Source organism: Bos grunniens, chromosome 13 (genome assembly GCF_055505025.1).
Source record: "Bos grunniens cultivar Pamir isolate PY7600 chromosome 13, Bosgru_T2T1.0, whole genome shotgun sequence".
Classification (NCBI taxonomy): Eukaryota; Metazoa; Chordata; class Mammalia; order Artiodactyla; family Bovidae; genus Bos; species Bos grunniens.
The window spans coordinates 25,148,591-25,170,244 of NC_141177.1; the positions used below are offsets into that span (position 1 = coordinate 25,148,591).

At 50.0% G+C, this 21,654-nt stretch overlaps 1 long non-coding RNA gene across 4 annotated transcripts; it reads right to left on the reverse strand.

Moving 5' to 3' along the window:
- Window positions 1-6,829: 6,829 nt before the first annotated feature.
- LOC147360523 (uncharacterized) lies at window positions 6,830-19,740 on the reverse strand. 4 transcript variants are annotated; one of them, XR_015138663.1, is made up of 4 exons: window positions 19,464-19,740; window positions 7,921-8,057; window positions 7,254-7,395; window positions 6,830-7,129 (listed from the first exon to the last, which is right to left on the reverse strand). It is a non-coding gene; the product is annotated as an uncharacterized LOC147360523 (long non-coding RNA). The 4 variants fall into 4 exon arrangements; XR_015138665.1 differs by having other exon boundaries at window positions 6,830-7,050; window positions 19,464-19,705; XR_015138664.1 differs by lacking the exon at window positions 19,464-19,740 and adding an exon at window positions 9,182-10,419.
- Window positions 19,741-21,654: the final 1,914 nt, after the last annotated feature.

Here is a 21,654-nt window from a genome sequence, read left to right on the forward strand (position 1 = left end):
TCAGCTCCTACTGTGTGCCAAGTGAAGCCGGGGAGACACACTTCCCAGCCTTCAGCATCCCTGGGATCGGGGATGTGCAGGGGTACAGGGTGGGCTTTTAGAAGAGGGGAGCTCTGTTTGGGACAACACCCATTCAGGAGCACAGATGAGGCAACTCTGAGCCAGGTCTGAGAAGCAGGTGGTCAGCAGTCAGGCCAAGGCCTGCGGGATGGCAGAGGAGGGGGATGTGCTCCTTGGGATGGAGGTGAGTGTTCTAGCTGCCCTCAAGGTCCCTGGGCAGACTCGGGATGGGAGATGTCAGGAGAAGCTCAGGGAGAAAGGATGCAGGCTGCGCTGGGACTTCCTAGGGACCCAGGGCCCTGGGCAGGGCAGCTAAAGGGCAAGATCTTAGGGCTCGGCCCTCTTCGGCCTCCTGGGACTCTCCCCCTCCCCCCCCCTCCCCAGCCCTCCCTACACCTCCCTTCCTCCACCTCCCCAGCATACTCCCTTCCCACTCTTGCCGCCTCTGGGCATCTGTGCCCCCACATCCCATCACGTGGCCCCTCAACCTCCACTCACTGTACATGTCCTCTCAGAAAGTTCCAAGCTCAAATCCCCCCCACGGCCCATCTGTCTCTTCTTCCAGGCATTTGCCTAAGTCACAGGTTATTGGCCAACCTATGGAGAAGACACGTTGAGGTCAGACTCTGGCCTTAAGAACAGCTGGAGTTGGGCCAGGAAAGGCTCTGGGGTGACACATTGTGTGTGGGGGGCATTTCTCACATCCTCTCTGGGCTTTGAGGGGCAGCTCTTCCATCTCATCCTTCCAGCTGAGACAAGCTTGTGGGTGGTTTCCTCTTCACGGCTTGACCCTCATCCCCATCAGGAAATGGAAGGATGGTCACAGAGAGTCAGAGTGGCCAACCCAGGACCACCATTCTGGGGCCTGTGACACCCCCTTCCTCAGCCCTGCACTGCGGGTACTTCTAGAGCCCCTCTCTGAAATCATTTTTTCTCCCTGAAACTGGAAGCCCCGGGGTCCCCCACTTCTGAAAAGTGGTGGAAGAGACACCGGGGTCCCTGCATACATCCATATCGGGCGTTGTTGGGTGGTATGTGGAGACTGAGCAGGTTTGTGGCGCTAGTGGTAAAGAACCTGCCTGCCATTGCAGGAGACATAAGAGAGGCAGGTTTGATCCCTGGCTCGGGAAGATCCCCTGAAGGAGGGCATGGCAACCCACTCCAGTATTCTTGCCTGAAGAATCCCATGGACAGAGGAGCCTGGGGTCACAAAGGTCGCAACTGGAGTGACTTAGCATGAGCAGGTTGCAGGTCTCTGGCTTCCACCCCCGCCCGCCTCTCAACCTCCATCTTCCCGAATCGCAGAGGTCACCTGCCTCCTGAGGATCTGTGCTGGACCCAATGTCCCAGGGCAGGAAGGTGGGGTCTAACTTCTGGAGACATCTCAGCCCCTCTGTGCAGGCACGTTCTCACCTGTGCAATGGGAACAGTGATGGTGCTGACCTCCACGAGGACAGAAGCGGGTTTTCCCATTGGGAGGCGTCGACACTGTGACTTCGCCTTACAAAGGGGAATCGCACTGCAAGGGCATCCAGCGACCAGATCGAGGCCCCGGGCTGGAGTGGGTGTGTGTGTTAGTTGCTTGGTCGTGTCCGACTCTTTGTGACCCCATGGACCATAGTCCGCCAGGATCCTCTGTCCATGGAATTTTCCAAGCAAGAATACTGGAGTGGTAGTCATTCCTTCCTGACAAATGCAGGGCTGGCTCCTCCACCCCACCCCCCACAAGCAGAATGCAAAAATAAGTGCGCGCACACACACACAAACACCTCTGTCTGCGCTGAGTGCTCTGTATCCTCTTAGCCCTCACAGACACAGGAGTTGTCATTACCCCATCCTTCAAGGGGTAAACTGAGGCCCCGACATGGGTAACTTGCTCACGGACCATGATCAGTGAGCGGCAGAGCCAGGATTGGGTTTTCTGCCCTCCCCACTACACCAGGCTGCTTCTTAGAGCTGAGAGCTGGTGTAGACCCTATGCCCCCTGGCATCCCTCCTCTCAGCCCCGCACAGGACCACACGGCCAGTTTCCATAAGACCTTCTCTTGATCACAAAGGACAGTCAATCAAGATTAACAACTTGAATTGCCTGGAGGCCCCTTTGGTTCCAGATGCTTTTTGCTAATTCCAGATGGTTGTTTTGTTGGCGGTAAACTAGTGCCTTTTAGCTCTTGGATTCATTTTTCCAGAATGAGATCCCTCTCCAGCCCCAGTCCTGAGTCTCCCGAAGCCCAGGCCACAGAGGCTTGGGCTGCCAGGTTCAGATGTGACACGGTGGGTGCTGGAGTCTGTAGCCTGGCCACCTGGCAGGAGAGACCCGGGGGTGCCCTCAGCCAGGCCAAAGAGCCAGCAAACCCAGAGAAGTCCCGGCCCCTGTAATGCTCACAGTGATGGAAACTGCTTCCATAGTCCCCTGTTTCTAGATGTGACCTTTTTTTTTTTTTTTTTTTTGCAAAGTCAGCTCAGGGCTTCTTAGATCTTGATGCATTCACACAAACCCTCGGAGGTCTTGTTAGAATGCAGTTTTGGGTTCAGCAGGATGAGATGGGACCCAGGGTTCTGCTTGTCTGAGTAGCTACCAGAGAGTGTGATGCTGCTGGTCCAGGGACCAGACTGTGTGAAGCAAGAGGAGGGGTTGTGTGCAATTTGTGTGCGCAGGGGCTTGGGAGGGTGGTGCAAGTGGATTCCAAAGAGCAAAGTAGGGGGAAGGGTCAGCTTTGGGAACAGGAAAATGGGGGGCTGGCTTGCCCACATGTGGCCCATCCTCCCAACCCAGGGATGGAAGAGAGGAAGGGGGGTCATGTGACCATATGTGGGTCACAAGGCCAAAGGACCCCTACCTTCCCTCTGGTTTCACAGGACACTGAGTCCTTCCTTCCACCTGTCCTTAGCCCCAAGGCCAGACAACTGGGGGTGCCCCAGGGACATCTTGTTCACTCAGGAGGCATCCAGGGTCACAGGCTGACCTGTGATGGGGCACTGGTAAATCTCTGTGAAATACTGTCCAAGGGAGAGAAGGAGCTCATGTTTAAAGACTTTTTAAAATTTGAAAATACTTTCAAATTTTACTCAAGAGTTGAAAGAATAGGATTGTACAAAGAACCTCCATATAACCTTTGGCCAAAATTGACGGCTAACATTTTATCCCTTTGTTTCATCATTTGTGAGCTCTCTCTCTCTGTCCCTCCTTGTCTCTTGATCTCAATCTGCCCTCTTTTATCCACCTCCTGATTTGTATAGATTTTTCTGAGCCTTGTAAGAGGACTTTCCCTCTCAATACTATAGTCTACATTTCCTAAGAAAAGGAATATTCTTGTATACAACCACATACAGGAAGTTGACATGAGTCCAATTCTTTTGTCTGATTTTCCATTCCTATTCCAGTTTGGCCCAATGCCATCCTTGCTAGCATTTTCTCCTACTGGTCAGGGTCTGTCCAGAAACTGGGGTTTATATTGAGTTGTCATGTCTCTTTAGCATTCTTCAAGGTGGAACATTTCTGCAGTCTTTCTTTGTCTTTGCGACACTGACATATTTAAAAATACAGTCCTCCCCCCATCCTGCTAAAAAAACCAAACAAACAGTATGTTCCTCTTTTTGGATGGATCTGTTGTTTGCCACGTGGTTAGGGATGCGTTAGGGATTCTGCATTTTCCCTGGTGGCTCACACAGTAAAGAGTCCACCTGCCAGTGCAGGACACCTGGGTTCCATCCCTGGGTCGGGAAGATCCCCTGGAGAAGGGAACGGCTATTCACTCCAGTATTCTAGCCTGGAGAATCCCACGGACAGAGGAAACCTGGCAGGCTACAGTCCATACGGCCGCAAAGAGTCAGACACGACTGAGCAACCTACACTTTTACACTAGGGATTCTGCCAGTCGACTGCATGATGATATGTGTGCTCATCAGGGGCCCTTGGGCCCCACGCTGCGATGTTAGTTTTATCTCCTGGTCAGAATATTGCCTGATTTCTCCACTGCTTTTTCCTTAAAAGCATATAAATATCCAGCTCCTCAATGAATTCCCTGTTACCCATTGGTGACCCCTGCCCTGACCATCTTTACAACCAGGGTTGCAAAGTGATGTTTCTAACTCCAGCACTCTCAGCAGCCCTCAGTCCCCCTTCAGCACTTGGCAGTTCTTCTGTAAGTAAGAGCTCTTCCTCTCCCATTCATTCATTCATTCACTCATTCATTCATTCACTCATTCATTCATTCACTCATTCACTCATCTATCTAGTATTGGTATGGACTCAGAAATGCCCATGTTCCCCCCAACGGTTTATAATTCATTATTGTTTGTAATCGTTTTGGTGCTCAAATTGTCCCATATTTGACCCTTGGAGATCCTTTTCAAGCTGTGTTCTTAAGACATCTTCATTTTTGTCTTAATGCCTCCTTACTCTGGGGAATAATAAGCTATTTGAGGCTCATCCAGAACCTTCTATATCCCAGTCTTGGAACTGACCACTTCTCTGAGGATCCTGTTCCTCTCAGAGTGGATGGCTTGAGAAACTCAGATCTGGCACTAGGGGTGCTTGTTGATACTGGGGTGTTTTTGTTTCTAGGTCTTTTTAGTTATTGTTCTTGTTCAGTCACTAAGTTTTACCAGACTCTTTGTGACCCCATGGACTGCAGTATACCCGGCTCCTCTGTCCTTCATTATCTCCCAGAGTTTGTTCAAATTAATGTCCATTGAACAGACGAGGCTTTCTAACAGAGCTAAGAAATAACTGATATATATAGATACAGTTGCATATATACACATACACATACGCAAGCACACTCACACACATACACACAAATTTATCTTGGAAATCATGCCTTCACCTGACACCTCCGTGCAGACATGGAAGGTCAACTCTCAGATCCCCAGCTGTTCAGAGTGCAGCCCCCAGCTGTCAGCTTGCTCAAGGTCCCCCTCAGCTTTCGAGCTGAAGGTGTGCTCCTCTGGGGAAGGCCTCCAGCCAGTGAGTGGACAGGCAGTGTTATAAGGATCTGCTTGTTGCCAGTCTGGGACCCCTCCATGGACAGTCCTTGCTCTGGAACTCTGTCAGGCTGGCAGACTTCGTTATATCTGCATATAATCTGACAGCACCCCCAGCCGAATCATGAACCCTCTGCTTGCCTTCACACCCAGGGCACTCCCACGTCTACCTCCACCTCCACCCACATACCTCCAATCCCAGCCCACACCCTGGGGGTCTTTCGTGCCTTCCCAGTTTCAATTTGTTGCTCCTTCTCTCCCAGTGAGATCCTGGATCTTGAAAATAACATCACAGGTATTCATATGCTCAGATTTAATATCTGAAATAATTCCCCACTTGTGCTGCTGAGAGCATCACAGAAACATCCATTCGAAGAGCTTGGAGCGCCTGAAGCTCTCTCCCAACCTCTGTCCCAGAGCCACCCAAGACCACGCTTGTGAATCGGTGGGACTGGTTCTTGTTTTCTTTAGTCTTTTTCTCCTTTCCTTTCAGTGTGACTATGGTGTTCATTCGAAATACACTGAATTCATTTAGCTTCCTTAGCCCCCACCCCAGGCCCCCCCACACATCCTTTCAGATTTATGTTTTTGAATATGTAAAACTTACTGTGCTTTCAAACGGCAAAACTGGACTAAAGGCACCCCGAGAACCACTCCCTTCTGTGTCTCTTCCATCCTCCCCTCACTCCATCCCTCTTAAGGACCAGGCTCACTGTTTCCTCTTTTATCCTTTTCATGCTTTACCTGCACATGTTTTATTCCTCCCCACCCCCCCTTTTTTTTTACACAGAAGGTAGCATATGTATTATACTACCTGTGCTCTTCTGCACTTTGCTATTTACAGCCAGCAACATCTCCTGGAAATCACTCCCTAATCCTTTACAGAGGTCTTCCTCAGCGTTCTTTTTAACAGCTGTGTAGTACTCCATCTCATGGGAATGCCACCCTTTACTCAATCTTGCTCCTGCATATGGGCATTCAGGGTTTTTTTTTTGTTTTTTGTTTTTAATATTCTGCAATTGCAAACAATGTGCACGTGTGTTTTCATATAATTGGAGATGCACCTTTAGGGTGAATTGCTAGCCATGAGATCTTGTATTCAAAGGGTAAGTGCATGTATTATTTTGTGTGTTATTGCCCAGTTTTCTCCCTTAGAGATTCTACCATGTTTCATCTCCACCAGAAATGTAGGAGCGTGGCTGTTTCCCAGTCTTTCTGACAGAGACTGGGGTCATGTTCTGACCTTTGCCATTCTGATGGGTGAGAAATGGTACCCGGGTAGAGTTTCCATTTGCATTTTCTTTATTTGGCATGTTTCACATGTTTAAGGGCCATTTTATATCTTTTTGTGAATTGTCTGTTTATGACCTTTGGTCATCTTCCGATAGTATTTTTTGGTTTGTTTTCTTCAATTTTTAAATGCTCTGTGCCTTTTAAACAGTATTCACATTTTGTCTCAGATGTTAGATATTTTCCCCCAAATTACCATTTGTCCTTTGACTTTGCATATGGTGTTTTAAACTATGCAATCATTTTTAACTTGTATGTATCAAATTATGTATCAGTGCTGATTTTTTTCATGATAGTTAGAAGGTCTTCCCTTTCACCCAGCTTAGAGGAATTCACTCACATTTCCTTCCAGTGCCCATGTAGTTTCGTTTTTATATGTAGATCACTGATCCATGTGGAGTTATTCTTGTGTTTGGGATGAGAAATGGATTAATTTTATCTTCTTTCCAAATGGCTGTCTGGTTGTCCCAACACATTTATTACTCAGATCGCCTTAGTGCTGGGCTCATTTTTAATTCTTTCACGAATAGCCTTGTGGGGTGGAGGAAGGAGGGGGCTGTGGAAGGAGGGGGCTGTGGGAGCAGGGCTGGGATGATATTTCCAAGTGAAGAACAGTCCGGCCTTGGCAGGCTGCAGGGCCTCCTCCTTCTATTTCCCTGGAGTGGATACTGGAGCACTGCCCAAGGGTGGGGCACAGAAATGAGTTTCTGGTCCCTTGGCAAGAAAAAGCATCACCAACATTAGGGGGATGAGGCCCCTTTTGAGTTGAGAAGTAAGGTCTCCAACCTCCTTCCTGCAAAGAGAGGGGCTGAGGAGACTTGGGAAAGATGAGAGAATGTCACCAGTCAGCCAGAGTCTGACCAGAGTTTCCTTCATTTGTGTCTAAGAGACACTTGATGAAGCTGCGTGCTCTTTACCTGCTGAGATTCAACTCCAGCATAGGCCATATTTTGCCAGTAAGTTAGGATCTGGGCAAGTTCCCCGGGCCATGTGCCTCTCTATTCCGCCAATCCTGGAGGCTGGTGCTGGGATGGGTTTTTTTGCACCACATTTTCTTGGCTGGAAAATTAAAGAAACATTGACTTTTGAATTAGAATTTGTCAGGGCAGAGGCCAGGTGAGCTGCTGGTTCACAGAGAGCAGAGCTGAAGTTGAACCTGCCCGTCTCTGACTCGGGCCCATCTAAGCAGAAGATCTGTGCGTCAGAGTGGGGAGAGCTCCCTGGGGGGCAAAGCCATGTGGCTGGGGAGGGGGATCAGGGGTCAAGTCCACCCACGGCCAGACTCCCAGTTCAAGTTAAGCAGATGTCCTGGCACAAGCAGTCCAAGGAGCCCACCCTCACTGAGGGGCAGGAATCAGAGGTCAGCGTCCCATCCTCTCTGTCCCCGCATCCATGCTTGGCTCTGAGGACATCCATGAGGTGCCCCAGAGATCCCTAGCTCGGGAGGTCCCTGTTTACTGTCTTTTCCCGTCTCTTGCCTCAGGATCCCCTTTCCATGCCTGCCTCATGCAATCACCTTCAAAAACTGCCTGCACCAAAGTCTTGCCTCCAGCTCTGCTTTGGGAAAAGCAAACCAAGACCCACCTCCTTCCCGCAGGTTCACTGTAGCCTCCTCGACACAGGGTGGGTCGCTCTGTGCTGTGGGGGCAGCCCCGCTTGATGCCAGGAGCAGCCTCTGCCCCTTCCGTGACCCCCGAACGTCTGTAGATGTTGCCAAACACCTGCTGAGGGCAAAACCCCGGTGACTGAGAACCGCAGCCTGAGAGCAAGGGCCAGAGGTCACACACGGGGCAGAGGAGGCCCAGGGTGCCCGGGGCTGTAGTAAACTGGGGACCCTTAGGGTCAAAGGCCCGGTGTTGCCAGATCCCGTATCAACCCCACTCTGATTTCAAAAGAAGCTAAAGCCTGGGGGTGAGTGTAAACTTATTCTGATTTTAAAAAGTGGACTGGACAGAGCAAATTTGGCTGGTGGCCCATGCCCGCCCCCCCACAGGTCCCATGCCCCGATCCTGAGAGGACCCCAGGCTCCCGGCTTCCTGCCTCCTTGTCTCCAGGAGCCATGCCCATGGGAGCCTTGGATAAGCAATTCTGCTCCTGTTCTTGGGGACTTTCCAGGAATTTCCCAAGAGCTCTGAGACCCTGTGACCCCTGTGTGGTGGGGGAGGACAAGGCAGGAAGGCCATCTCCTGGGAACTTCAGGACTTGTCAGGGAACAAGGCTCTCAGCCGGGCCCCTGGGACTTGCCACCACATAGCCCCCAGGCAGGGCTAGCACTTTAGGGAGGTTTCATGCAAAGTCCTTTTTAAAAAAAAAAAAAAAATTTTTTTTACTTATTTATTTTTGGCTGCACTGGGTCTTCATTGTTGCAAGAGTTGTTTTTTTTTGTTTTTTTTTTCTAGTTAGAGCAAGCAGGGCCTACTCTCTAGTTGCAGTGCATGGGCTTCTCATTACGGTGGCTTCTCTTGCTGTGGAGCACAGGCTCCAGGGCACTTGGGCTCAGTACTTCTGGTTCCCGGGCTCTAGAGCACAGGCTCAATAGTGGCACATGGACTTAGCTGCTCCCCAGTATGTGGGATCTTCTCAGACCAGGGATCAAACCTGTGTCTCCTGCATTGGCAGGCAGATTCTTTACCACTGAGCCCCCAGAGAAGCCCACATAAAGTCCTTCAAGTGCCTTGAAAGGAAACTGTTCATCTCACTTGGTCTCCCAAGCCTTCAGTGAGATAAACTCCAAACCCCAGAGCCTGAAGTTTTGACAGCTTCAGACTGTGAGAGAAGCCCGTTCTCCAACTCCGTTCCCTTGGAGTCTGGGGTCGGAAACCTGGAGTCTAGTTCCAGCCTGTACCTGCTCACTTTGACTTTGCAAGATGGTGACTCCTCTATGATTTCTTCATTGTGGACATTTTGGGCTGCACTGCTTGAGCACCTCTTGTATATCTGGTACTGTGCTGAAATGACATCCAATTACTAAAGTCGCCAGAGTTTGGGCTCAGCGTTCAGGATCTTGGTTTCCAAAATGCCAAGCTCCCTGGTGCCTGGAACTCTGCTTGGCAGTGACTGACAATCAAGGAGAGAAAGACTGACCTTCAGCAGCAGGCAAGGAAGGTGTGATCATTCTCCTCCATGTTCCTAACAGAAAAAGCTGAGCCTCAGAGAGGGTGGGTGGCTTTCTCAAGGACACACAGCTAGTAAGTGGGGGAGCCAGGACTTGAAATCCAGGATGCAGGATCTTCAAGTCTGTCATCTTGGCCACTTCCTGCCCGCCTCCGTGGTTCACAGACTTTGTGCCAGACTCCGAGTTCCCTCTTGTTGTAGTATATCACCACAAAGGTAGTAGCTTGCAACAGCACAAGTTTATTCTCGTGTTGTTCTGAAGGTCAGAAGTCTGAAAGGGGACTGTTTCCTGGCCCTTCCAGCTTCTAGAAACTGCTATCTTCCTTGGGTGGTGGCCCCTTCCTCCATCTTCAAAACTGTCAGCTGCGTCCCTCCAGCCTCTGCCTCCATCATCACCTCTCCCCCACCACCTGACACTCACTGCCACCTCCCTTTCTCTCTTATGAAAGGACCCTCGTGATTATATCAGGTCCCACTCCTGAGTCCAGGGTCATCTCCCATCTCAAGAGATTAAAGTCCATCACATCTGCAAAGCCCCTTTTGCCACGTCAGGTTCTAGGGGCTTGGGGTGGACATTTTGGGGGAAGGACATGATCTGCCCTAGCACTTAGTTTGTGGAGATGGATTTCCAAATTGCAGGATGTCTCAGCTCAGGCTGCTGAAACAAAATCCCATGGACTGGTGGCCCTAAACAGTGAAATATATTTCCCTGCAGTTCTGGAGGTTGGGAATTTGAGGTCAATATGAGTGCCCACATGGTGGGCTCCACTGAGAATGCCCTCCTGCCTTACAAGTGGGAGAGATGGAAGATGTTTCTGTCTCTTTCCACCTGCCCTCTTCTCTCTCCCTGCCCCCCTCTTAAAAGGCCACTCCTGTACCCTCATTTAACCTTGTGTGTGTGTGTGTCAGGTCCGACTCTTTGCAACCCCATGGACTACAGCCCACCAGGCTCCTCTGTCCATGGGCTTCTCCAGGCAAGAACACTGAAGTGGGTTTCCATTTCCTCCTCCAGGGGATCTTCCTGACCCCGGGATCGAACCCATATGTCTTGCATCTCTTGCACTGGCAGGCAGATTCTTCACCACTGAGATACCTGGGAAGCTCTTAATTACTTCCAGATTCAGTTACATTGGTGTTAGGGCTTCAATAGAGGGATTTGGGGGGGCTCACTTCAGTCCCTGGCCTAGGGCATCAGTAACAGCTGCCGTGTCCACCCTTGCCTTTCCCCTGAGACCACATTTCCCAGGCTGCCCTGCCCACTGGCTGCCCTCTTCATGGGGCCAGTAGGAGGCCTGGAGATGGGATGGGGGAGGAAGAGGCCCTCAGGAGGGCTTCCCCTCTCAGAAGGCATCTCAGGCAGTAGAGGAGGCTCCTCTGTGGGTCCCGCTATCCTGGGAAGTTTCTGCTGGGCTTCTTCCAGAACGGGGCACAGCCTCTCCACCGGAGGCCCTCTAGCCAGGGGGTGGAGTTGGGCACTGAAGATATCCTGCAGATGCTCATCTTTGTGTTGCGCTCATGCCCTTGTGTTTGGCTTTTCAGCTTTTCCAACACTTTTGTGAGAGGTTCCTGGCACCCCCATTCTTCTTTTGAGCAACATCTGGGCTCCATTTTACAGTCTGGGATCTTGACCAGCTAATGGTCCTTCCCACCAGGACCAAGCCCCTGGCACAGACCATCTAGTCATGGGGAAGGTTTCAACTGTGCTCTTCTCTCCCTTGATTCCTCTGCCCCTCGGTGACACTCTGGCTGAGGGACAGAATCTAGGCACATCATGAGGACACTGATGTCCCTTGAGGTTTCAGTCCTTCAGCTGGGTCTTCACCTTCAACTGAGGGTCTCAGCTGGGTCCCTCTCTGCTCTGCTGTTTTCTGTATTTTCCACATGGTTACGACAAACAATTGTTACATTTGTTATCAAAAACACCAATAAAATCTAGAAAAAAATAATTAAAACACAGGGCTCTCCTCAAGGCCAGTGCTGTCCATTATAACTTTGTACAATATTGGAAATGCGCTTTACATCTACCGCATCTGACACCACTTGTCATGTGTAACTGCCAACCACTGGAAACACAGCTGATGTGACTAAAGAACAGAATTTTAAACATTATTTAAACTTCAGTAGGCCCATGTATTTGCTGTCACACAGGACACCTCATCGCCAGACTAGCAGTGACTATTCCTGCTTCTGAGAATTTCTCTCCAGCATGCTAACACCTGTATTAACATCTTGTACAAAACCCCCAAGTCACTGGTCAGCAAGTTATGTGCTCAGCCACAGATGAGGGATAGGATAAGTCAGGACTAGAGGGTGCAGAGCAAATGTCAGGGGTTCTGGAAGATCCTAGAGGATTCTATAAGGTCCCGGAACACCCTAGAAAATCATAGAATATTCTAGAAGAGTCTAAAAAATTCTGAACAATTCTTGGGGATTCTGGACATTCCTGGAAGATTTCAGGGGCTTCTCAAAGGTTCTTGGGAGTTCTGGAATGTACTCGTGTGTTTTCAGAAGTTCTGGAAAATCCTAGCAGATTCTTGGTGGTTCCAGAAGAGCCTCGGGGATTCTGGAAGCACCTAGGGATTTCTGGAAGCTTCTTGAGGGTTCTGGAAAATCCCTGAAGGTCCTTGAACATCCTTGATAATCCTAGGGGTTTTGGAAAATGCTGGAGAATTCTGCAGGATTCCAGAATATGAGTTTGATCCACCCATCATGCCCAGAACATCTCCCATGGGAGACAAACACCAGCCTACACATTAGTACCTAAAGGATTCAGGGCACTAAAAGGAAAGTCGGACAGTGTGGGGAAAAGTTTTGGATCATTGACTGCATGGCTTACTGAACCTAAGATTAGCCACAAGAAGTATTTAGGCACAGTTGTCATGGAGGCCAGTGTTTTAATTGCATGCGCAGTAGGACAGGGGCTTTTCTTGTATATTAATGCTTTCCAGTGTGCAGCTTCCCACTGAGACATGCTACTGCCATCGCCTGAAAATGAGCTTGGAGTGCCGGGATGAGTTGTGCAAGGTCGCCTAGTCAGTAAAGTAGGAGGGTGGGGGGTACAGGGCTTCAAACCCAGATCTCCAGAGCTAGCATCTTCATTGGCCCACAGCCCTGTTTCCTAGACTGCTGGAGCTGAGGGAAATGCAGCTTGGCCAGGGCAGCCTCTCTGCTCCAGGCAGAGCCAGAGGCCAGCCAGGTCCCTAGTGCATTTTGCCTGCCCTGACAGTGACAGGGCTGCCTCTAAATATAGTCCCTCAATGGCCAATGTCAGAGTGACCTTGACATTTTCCTTCCCTTCCTAATGTTGAAATCCCATTGGTGGTTCATCCTGCTCTTCCATCACTGCCAGCCCTGGAAGACAAGGGCTACTTCTGAGATCATTCCGGCTCTGATGGCCCAACTGGCCACATGCCTTGGAGCCCTCTGAATTAGGTGGCGATGGAATGGATTCCAGAACTTTCAAAAAACAGGAGGTGTGAGTGACAGCCTGTGACAAAGGGAGTTGTGGAGCTGGGGCCTCCACAGTGTCTCCAGGAGATAGAGGTGTGAGACATGGGCCCCAGATGCCATGGGGCAAGGTTCCAGAAGGGTCTGAACATCAAAGCCTGGCCCAGCCCCAGCAGCCCCAGTGGTCCAGCAGTCTGCTTTCTCTCCACCTCCTCCTCTGCTAAGAGAATGAAGAGGGTATTAAGGATTTTTTTAAAAAAACCAACCAGATTTGAAGTCATAGAGCTGGGCCAAATCTCAACTCAATACCTACTTACTAGCTGCCCTTGACCATGTCACATAACTTTGATCTTTTTCACCCTTCATGCATAAGACAGAAAACAATGGTGTCTACTCGGTGCATTTTTAGAAGTAGATCAATTTGTGGTGCTTGAACTGAGGCTGGGTACAGACTGAGGGCTCCAGGTGTGGTGGCTGCTTGGTCCAGTAGAGACCTGTCCTAGTTCCTGCCTGGTTGCACCTGGGTGGCTGGAGGTGACGCATCCGGAAGAGTCCCACGTCTGATGTTCAAATTGCTGAGGACTTTCTGGGGCTGCAAACCTGAGCTGGGCTGCTGCAAGGCACCAGTGGTTCAGCAGGTAAGAAAGCTGAGTGCCAAGGATGGCAGTTCTTCCAGAATGATGTACCCTGTGAGATGCTGTGGTTGCTTGGTGTATGTAAGTTCGTCACTTGTCTTAGGGTTGCTTCCCCAATTTCAAAATAAAGAGTGTGACCAACAGTGTGAGTCACTTCTCCAACAGCCAATAGCATCCTGCTTCCCCTCCTGCCTCCAAGGCTAACAGAACCCCACCTGCATGGGCTTGTGATGTTTCCAACCCCAGGGAATGAGTTGTGATTGATCTAAGCCAGTCATGATGATTCCTTTCTACTTTGCCAAATGCGTTTCTCCAAATCTCCCTGATAACTAGGAGTGGCCATGTGACTGTTTCAGACAATGAGAAGAAAGGAAAAAGTCTTCTGGATTATGCTTGGAAAGAATTTTCTTCCTGAATAAAAAGAGTCATTTGGGTCCAAAGTCTTTAGTTCCTACTTTATTCTTCCTGCTGAACATTTTGCGTATGAGGGTATGATGTTTGGAGTTGTGGTAGCTATCTTGCGACCATGAGGCAACAAGCATGAGGGCAAAATTTCATTGGGTGTAAGGATAGACAAAACCCGGATGACGATACTATTGAATGTCTGAACCTGCCCTGTGACCAGGTATTTCTGGGCATCCGATTAAGTGAGCATACACTATACTTATGATTTAAACCATAAGGTCTATTGGATTTTCTATTACTTGCAATCAAAAGCATTCCTAGTATGTATCATCGAGGAGTCTGTTCAGGAGAATTAGTGCAGGGAATGAACATGGAGGCTGTGCTGAACGAGGGGCTCAGAAGTAATTTGCTGCGTGTGAGAGCCAAGCAGGAGGCAAAAGGCATTTTTCAGAAGTGTCTTGTGGGCTGTGACCTGGATCCCCTCAATATCCTTTGAAAATGCAAGTGAGAATTTGAATTGCATTTTGTTTCCTCTTGATTATTTAGCCAAGTTTCTTTGACTAGTAGAGGCTGAGCCTGGTGGAGCATAGGAGTTATTTGAATCACAATTGAAACTGGAGTTTGGATTCTGAAAAACACCTAAATATTAAAAAAGAGACAGAATGAAGTTTCCACAATGATATTCATATGCCTTAAGTTTGGGCTTCTCATTTAGAATAATCTGTGGGGTATAACATAAGTTTACAGCCGGAGGGACTAGAGAAAGGGGACTAATGTCAAAGTATAATATTCAAAACAATTAAAAACATAATTCTCAGGCAGGCACACAGTGAGTTGATGTCACAATTATTATATTAATATTTGTTAATGAGGGAAATAGCAGGATGGCAAACTCGATTTACAAAGATGTGAGAGTAGGATACAAATGAGATCCAACACTGGTTCAGGTTTTGTATCCTACAGGGCAAAGGAAATAATTGTGAACTCTGAGGTAATCTTTTCTATTAGCCATTAATCATTTCCATCTCTTCTGGACAAACAGTCCGTGTAACTTACCAGTCTCTACAAGCTAACATTTCACTTTACCATTAGTCTGGACTGTAATCAATAGTAAATAACAAGTTACACATCACAAAGTCAGACCATTTTTATCCAGGCACGTTTGGTATTGTTCTAGTAGGATTCTGAAAGAACACGCAGTGAATATTTTCCTTTTACTTCCAGGCTTGACTAATGTCTCAACACCATAAATGGGAAAATATGCGGGTGGCGCTCTGTGACTTATCAAGCAGGAGGTTGGCACCTCACTTCCCACGTGTACACAGACACACACGTACAGACACATGTGTACACACACACGCACACACGGATGCATGCACATACCTGGGCAGGAGAATCCCTTCCTCGACTCAAGCGTACGTTATGCGTGCTAAGTTACTTCAGTCGTGTCCGACTCTTTGTGACCCCATGGACTGTGTAGTCTTTCAGGCTCCTCTGTCCATGGGATTCTCCAGGCAAGAATACTGGAGTGGGTTGCCATGCCCTCCTCCAGGGGATCTTCTTGACCCAGGGATCTACCCGTGTCTCTTTTGTCTCCTGCATTGGCAGGCGGGTTCTTCACCACTAGACCACCTGGGAAGCCCGGACTCAAGCATAAGCCTATTAAAATCTGGGCCCTGTGTTACCTGACTGATACCCTAGTCACACGTGGTTGCTACAACCAACAGTCAATAAAAAGGCATTTGGCCAGTTACCTCTGTCTCTCTGAGAACATTAGAGGATCCAGTTTACCACCAGCAACGTGACAGGTCAAGACCATAACCGCCCGAGGAGCCTCACCTTCTACAAGCTCTGGGCTCTTTCAGACTTGCTGCCTGTTGAGTTTTCATCTCCCTTCCTTCCAATGAATCTATGTCATTTTCACGTGGACAAACTCGGCTTCTCTGGGCAGGTCTTCCCCTCTCCCCTCCTGCCTTTTAGCCCTGGCCTTCTGATTCTGTATCACAAAATTCTGGGAGGTGGTTGGCAGAGAGTAGTTCTTGATGGGGGGCTGGAAGCAGGAGCTGGAGCAGGAGGGGGGCTGTGCTGTGCTCAGTTGTGTCCAGCTGTTTGCGATCCCATGGACTGTAGCCAGCTGGGCTCCTCTGTCCATGGGATTTCCCGGACAAGAATACTGGAGTGGATTGCCATTTCCTCTTCCAGGGGATCTTCCAGACCCGGGGATCGAATCTGCATCTCTTGCATCTCCTGCACTGGCAAGCGGGTTCTTTACCACTAGGCCACCTAATAAAGGTTACTTATCTCACATTGCACCTGGGACTTCAAACCAAAGAAGGCTCAGGTGGGAAGAGGCCAGCTCTGTACACACACACAATACACACACACACTCTCTCTCTCTCTCACTGACACACACATTTATAGTGAAGCCCATACAGCCTGAATCCCAAGGCTTCTCCCTTTGGCGGCCCTTCCAAGGCCCTGGGAAAGGCTCTAACAGCTTTCTGTCCACTATCCGGTATTCATTTACTCATATAAGCCCCCCAGTTGCACCAGCACCAGGCCCCACAGAACCTGATCCTTCTTCAATAGTAGAGCTAGGAGAGCTGCTCTGACATTGAGGAATAGGGGACCCCCTTGCAGTGTCTTTTGGGTGCACACACACACCCATCTTGGCAGTTAATGCTGCTCGAGGGAAATGGGATCTGCTTTAACCGTTGGTCTCCATCAGCCAGGCTGATTCCTTGTCGCTCTTGGGGACCCAGTCATGATCCTGAGGTTACCAGGCTCCTGGAGATCTGTCCTTGTCCTGACAGCAGGAAGGAGAGAAGGCTGGCATATGACCCTGGGGAGGGTCAGATGGCCACCACAGGCTTCATCTCTTGGCCTCTGCCTCCCTTGGCCTCCATCTCTCTCGCCTCTACCTCCTTCAGCCTCCGCCTCCATCCCTCAGAAAGGAGGCCCGATCAGCCGCGAGCCACTGGGTCCCAGCTAATTGGCTCTGTCACTGGCCTGACTGGCTCTTTCCAGCCTCCTTGAGCCCCCTAGGGCCTCTGTCACTCTCCGATTTGGAGAACCGGGGGCTTATCTTTAAAGAGCAGATGGAGAAGTTCTCATTTTTTATTAAAGCCATCCAGTCTGCACAGAAAGAGTAATCCGCTGGCAGCTGCTAGAAGAGCTATTTTCAAAGCACTGTATAGCTCCTCAGCTGTCCAGGGATGCTGGATTTCTCTCTCCCTCTGCTCTCTTGGAACACAGCCAAGTGCTGGTGTCCTGCTCATCACTGGGGGCCTCCTTCTCAATGGGGGACAGAGAGGGAGCCACTCCAAGTCCTCACCAGTGTCTCCTGTGGCATGAAGACCAGCTGCCCAAGACAGGCTCCTGTGGATGTTGGATGCCGACTGGCCAGCATCTTGGGAACATGGGGAAATTCAGGGCATCCTTTCAAAGCTGGCCCCTCCCCCGCTCCTCCATCGTCTGGCTTTGCCCTCATTCATCCATCCATTTGTCCCTCCTACAAGCATCCATTGAACATACCATCCCCATGCTGTTCTGGACGGAGATCCTGCAGTGAACAAGCTGGTGGGCTTCCTGCCCTTGTGGAGCTCACCTGCTGCTACAAGAGAGGCAGCAAATGAATAGATACGGGTTCAGAGAAGGTGATTTCAGACAGCTCTGAGTGCTGAGGCCGGAAAGCGGGGCTATGGGGCAGAGCATGGCTGCCAGGCTGGGGAGGTGCAGGGTGAGCCTGGGCTCAGAAAGAAAGACATGAAGGAGCTGGCCCCATGCAGACCTGGGAGGGGGATTCCAGGCAGTGCGGCCAGCATGTGCAAAGGTCCTGGGGGTACAGACAGCCTTCCTGCTGTGTTCATGGATCGGAAGGAGGCCCAGGGCAGATGGTCAGAGGAGAGCAGAGGTGGTGTGTGAGAGGTGAGGGTGAGATACGGGCCCAGGACCCAAGAGGGAAGTTTGGGAGAACCTGGATATGATTCTGCCAGAGGCAGTGAAGCCGGCAAGCACTTGCCAGCCGCTGCGGTTATAGATGTGGCTGGCACATGTGACAGACACCTGTGGGTGCAGGTGGCTGGCACTTACTCTGGGCTACCCTAACAGCAGACCCTCATGGGTCTGGGAGAGAGTTTCCGGGGGCATCCACTCCGAAAGCATCAGTGGGGAGGAGGGCTGAGATGCGTATGGGAAGGCAGTGAGTTGAGGCCACCACCGTGGGCACCGTGGTTCATGTAAGGACAGGCAGCGCTGGGCTACTCCAGCAAAGGGGGCCCCAGGGAGAGGGCAGTTGGAGGGAGGATGAAAAAGAATGTGGGGGAAGGATGTCACAGGAGAATGTGGACAGAGAGGAAGGGGTGGCTGCAACCCTACTGTCTGCCTCCCGCAGAGTAACAGCCCAGCCCCCGACACCTTGGTCACTTCCCACAAAGATGGTGAGCCTCTGCTCTGCTTCCTTCCTTGGGCCCCTCAAAAGCCAGGAGCCATCCTGAGGCCCCCAGGAAGAGTTTGTTTCATGAATAATTAAAAGAAAGAGAAAAAAGATGTGCTGGAAAAGATCCCGAGGGCCTCCCTGGAGGTCTGCTGGGCTGGTCCTGAGTACCTGTGCCTTTCCTGGGACTCATCACCAGCTGAGGCCAGAGGGTAGCTGTGGCCCTTTCTGTGAGACAGGCATCCCTCGGGGCACTGGGAGCAAGGAGTGAGCTGAAGGACGTGGTCAGACCCGGCTGCCACGCCCTCTGGCCCTTCTGGACACCCCACACCTGGGCGTGTCCTCCTGCCTGCTCCACAGGGTTCAGGATCCTCAAGGCCCATTCCCGCTGCTGCTGAGAGAACTCACAGTCCAGGCCACATTCCTCAAAACACGACCCGTGGCGGGAGAGCTCTAGCCACACGGTTGTCATCACTGGGGTTGGGGTGGGGATACCAGTGTTGGCAGAGGCCAGGGAGTCTGCTAAACACCCAGTAACCCATACGGCAGACCCTCACAACAAAGAATCAAACGCCAATAGTGTCAAGGATGGGAAACCCCACTGTAGCAGAAACATGAACGTGCTGAAATGTTCTGGAAGCATGGACTGACTCCTCCCACATGGAGACCACTTGCCTGTACGACCCAGGGTATGTGACTTGCACTCTCTGGGCCCCACTCCCTCCACCTATGACAGTTGCCTCCCCGCTGACTTTTTCCCTTGTGTCTTCAGGACAAGCAAGGCATGCAGCTCTGATAGGAACGAGTCCTGATAAATAAAGACCTGATTTTATTTCACCCGCCTGCAAGTCCAAGGGAGAACAAAAAATGTCAGCTCTGGCCTGAAGCTGAAAGAGATGCCTCATTTCTCTCTGGAAATAATCTGCTCTTAAGTCCCAGCCAGGAGGCCGGGCTCTGAGCATCCCGCCCCTCAAGGTCAAATTGGCTTGAAGGCGGCCTTGTCTCTCCTGCCAAGAGCTGGCAGTCCTGGCTCCCCAGAGCACTGAGGTTTTGCAGGAAGCCCCGAGAATAAGGAGGCAGTTTAGCCGTACCTGGACAGGTATCCTTCTCAGAAAGGAGAGCATTTCCTCTTCTCAAAGGCATCTTTAAAGGCCCTGTCAGGCAGGTCTTCCTAATTCGTCTGGCAGTCCTCCACTGTCTGGCAGGGTGATTATCTGAAGGAAGTTCCCGAAAGCCCCAGGCAATGCTGAGTCTCCAGCCAGCCTGGTGTTCGCTCACCCAGCACTCAAGGACCACAGGCCTCCCGGGGTGGTGGCTCTGGATCCAAAGCAGTGAGGCCGTTATGCAACATGAGGAAATTATTAGAGCGCAGAGAACAGCAATCATCGCGTCCTATTGGAGACACTCTGTTGATATTTGTACATGAATTAATCACGGTGTTAGACAAGACCCTATGTTCAGTGGTGGCCAGAAGGATGGGCAGGCGGGGGAGAGAAATGATAAATTACCTGTTTATTTCTCCTTAACCTCCTGTTCCCTTGAGCTTACTTCCCCCAAGGCCATGTCACCAGCATTCACAGAATCCCTTTGGGGTGAAAATACCAGCGTTCCTTCCAGGGTTTCTGTTTAAATTCTTCTGCAAATGCTAAATACCCACATTATTTATTGATTTCAAAATTCTTCCCCAATTTTACCACTGTGAGCTGGGAATTATTGAATGGGAGAAAGGGGGTGCATTGTGGGTGAAGGGCTGCCTCACTGGGATCAGGTGGCCTTGTTTTGAGGCTGTGTGTCCTGAGGCAAATTAGTCATCCTCCCTGAGCCCAGTTAGCTCATCTGGGAAACGGGTATAGAAGGGTTGCTGTGAGGATGAGGTGAGTTGGGAAGCTCTTAGCGCCACTGTGCCTGGGGCCTGGGAAGCACGGAACAGCAGGAAGAGGCCCTGTGTAACTGAGAAGTTTTGCTGTACAGGAGAAATTAACACAACATTGTAAATCAACTATACTTCATTAAATGCTGGGACACAAACCCAGAGATTCCCACATAGTTGTTCTGAGATGCATTCTGGCTGCTGGGAGGTTTAAAAGCTCTCCCAGGAACTCCTAGCCTCCATCCCCAGTTCTGGGGAATGACAATCCCACCCCAGCATCCTCTTCAGATCACTGTGGGCCCCTCCAGTGATGAGAAAAAAAAACCTGCTCACAAAGGCAGAAAAACAACCCCTGTCAAAAGCCACATCAAACAAGACAACACAACTTCAACGTGTCTGCAGGGTGAGCATTTCTCTGCTTCCAACAAGAACTCACCAGGTATGTAGCATCCATAAAGCAGCTAAAAAAAGAGTTGGATTTTTGTCATTATAAATTTTATTTAGAAGGTTTTCTCCCTACCGTAGAACAGAATACCATGAACATTTCTACTGATGTGCTATGGGGGTCCTTTGGATTCAGCATGAGTTATTCTTTTTTTTTTAAGTCAAAGATGATAAAAATAGTATACTCTACTTAGTTAGCAGAGTAGTCCAGATCCATTTCAACCCAGTCAAGCCCAAGTCTTAGGGAAAAGATTGCTGTTCAACAGTCTGGGTATTTTGTTGTACTGGAATTTTGTTGAAATGAATATTAGGGTCCATCCCTCTGGAATTGGCAGTCTGGGTGTGACTCTCTTCTCTTGGTCAATGGTTAAAACATCTTCAGGCTGGTGAAGTGGTGGAGAAGCCCTGGTGTGGCCTTAGTCTCATGAGCTTTGATTCTTTCAGTAAATACAATTCATGAAAGATAAGTCCATTTAGAATCCTTGGCAAAACTTCTTATAAAGCAGTCTCACATATCACACACAAATTTTTTAGACTTTCTGTACCCACTTTTGATATTGAGAAAATGCATACCATTAGAATAAAACTCAAGTGAGCTATTTATTCTCTTTAAGGTAAAGGAAAAAACCAAGGCTTGAAGGGCCCAGAAAAAATTGCAATGGTGCCTTGGACAGGACCTAATGGCGTAAGAGCTGTGGGGTCGGGCAGACTTGGACTTACCTCTCTAACCCCAACCACCAGACCCGCCCCCCATTCAGAAGGCTCTGACTTTGCAGGCTCTCACACCACTCAGAGATGAGGTCAAGTGTGGAACAAGCCAGGCACACAGTAGGTGCTCTGATGAGGATTCTGCATTCACAGTGTCCCCAAGGCCGCAGCAGTGCATCCCACAGGCCCATCCAAATACCCTAGGAGGGGCAGTAGCCCCAGTCTGTAAGCAGGAATTACCTGGCCCTGGGCTCACAGGA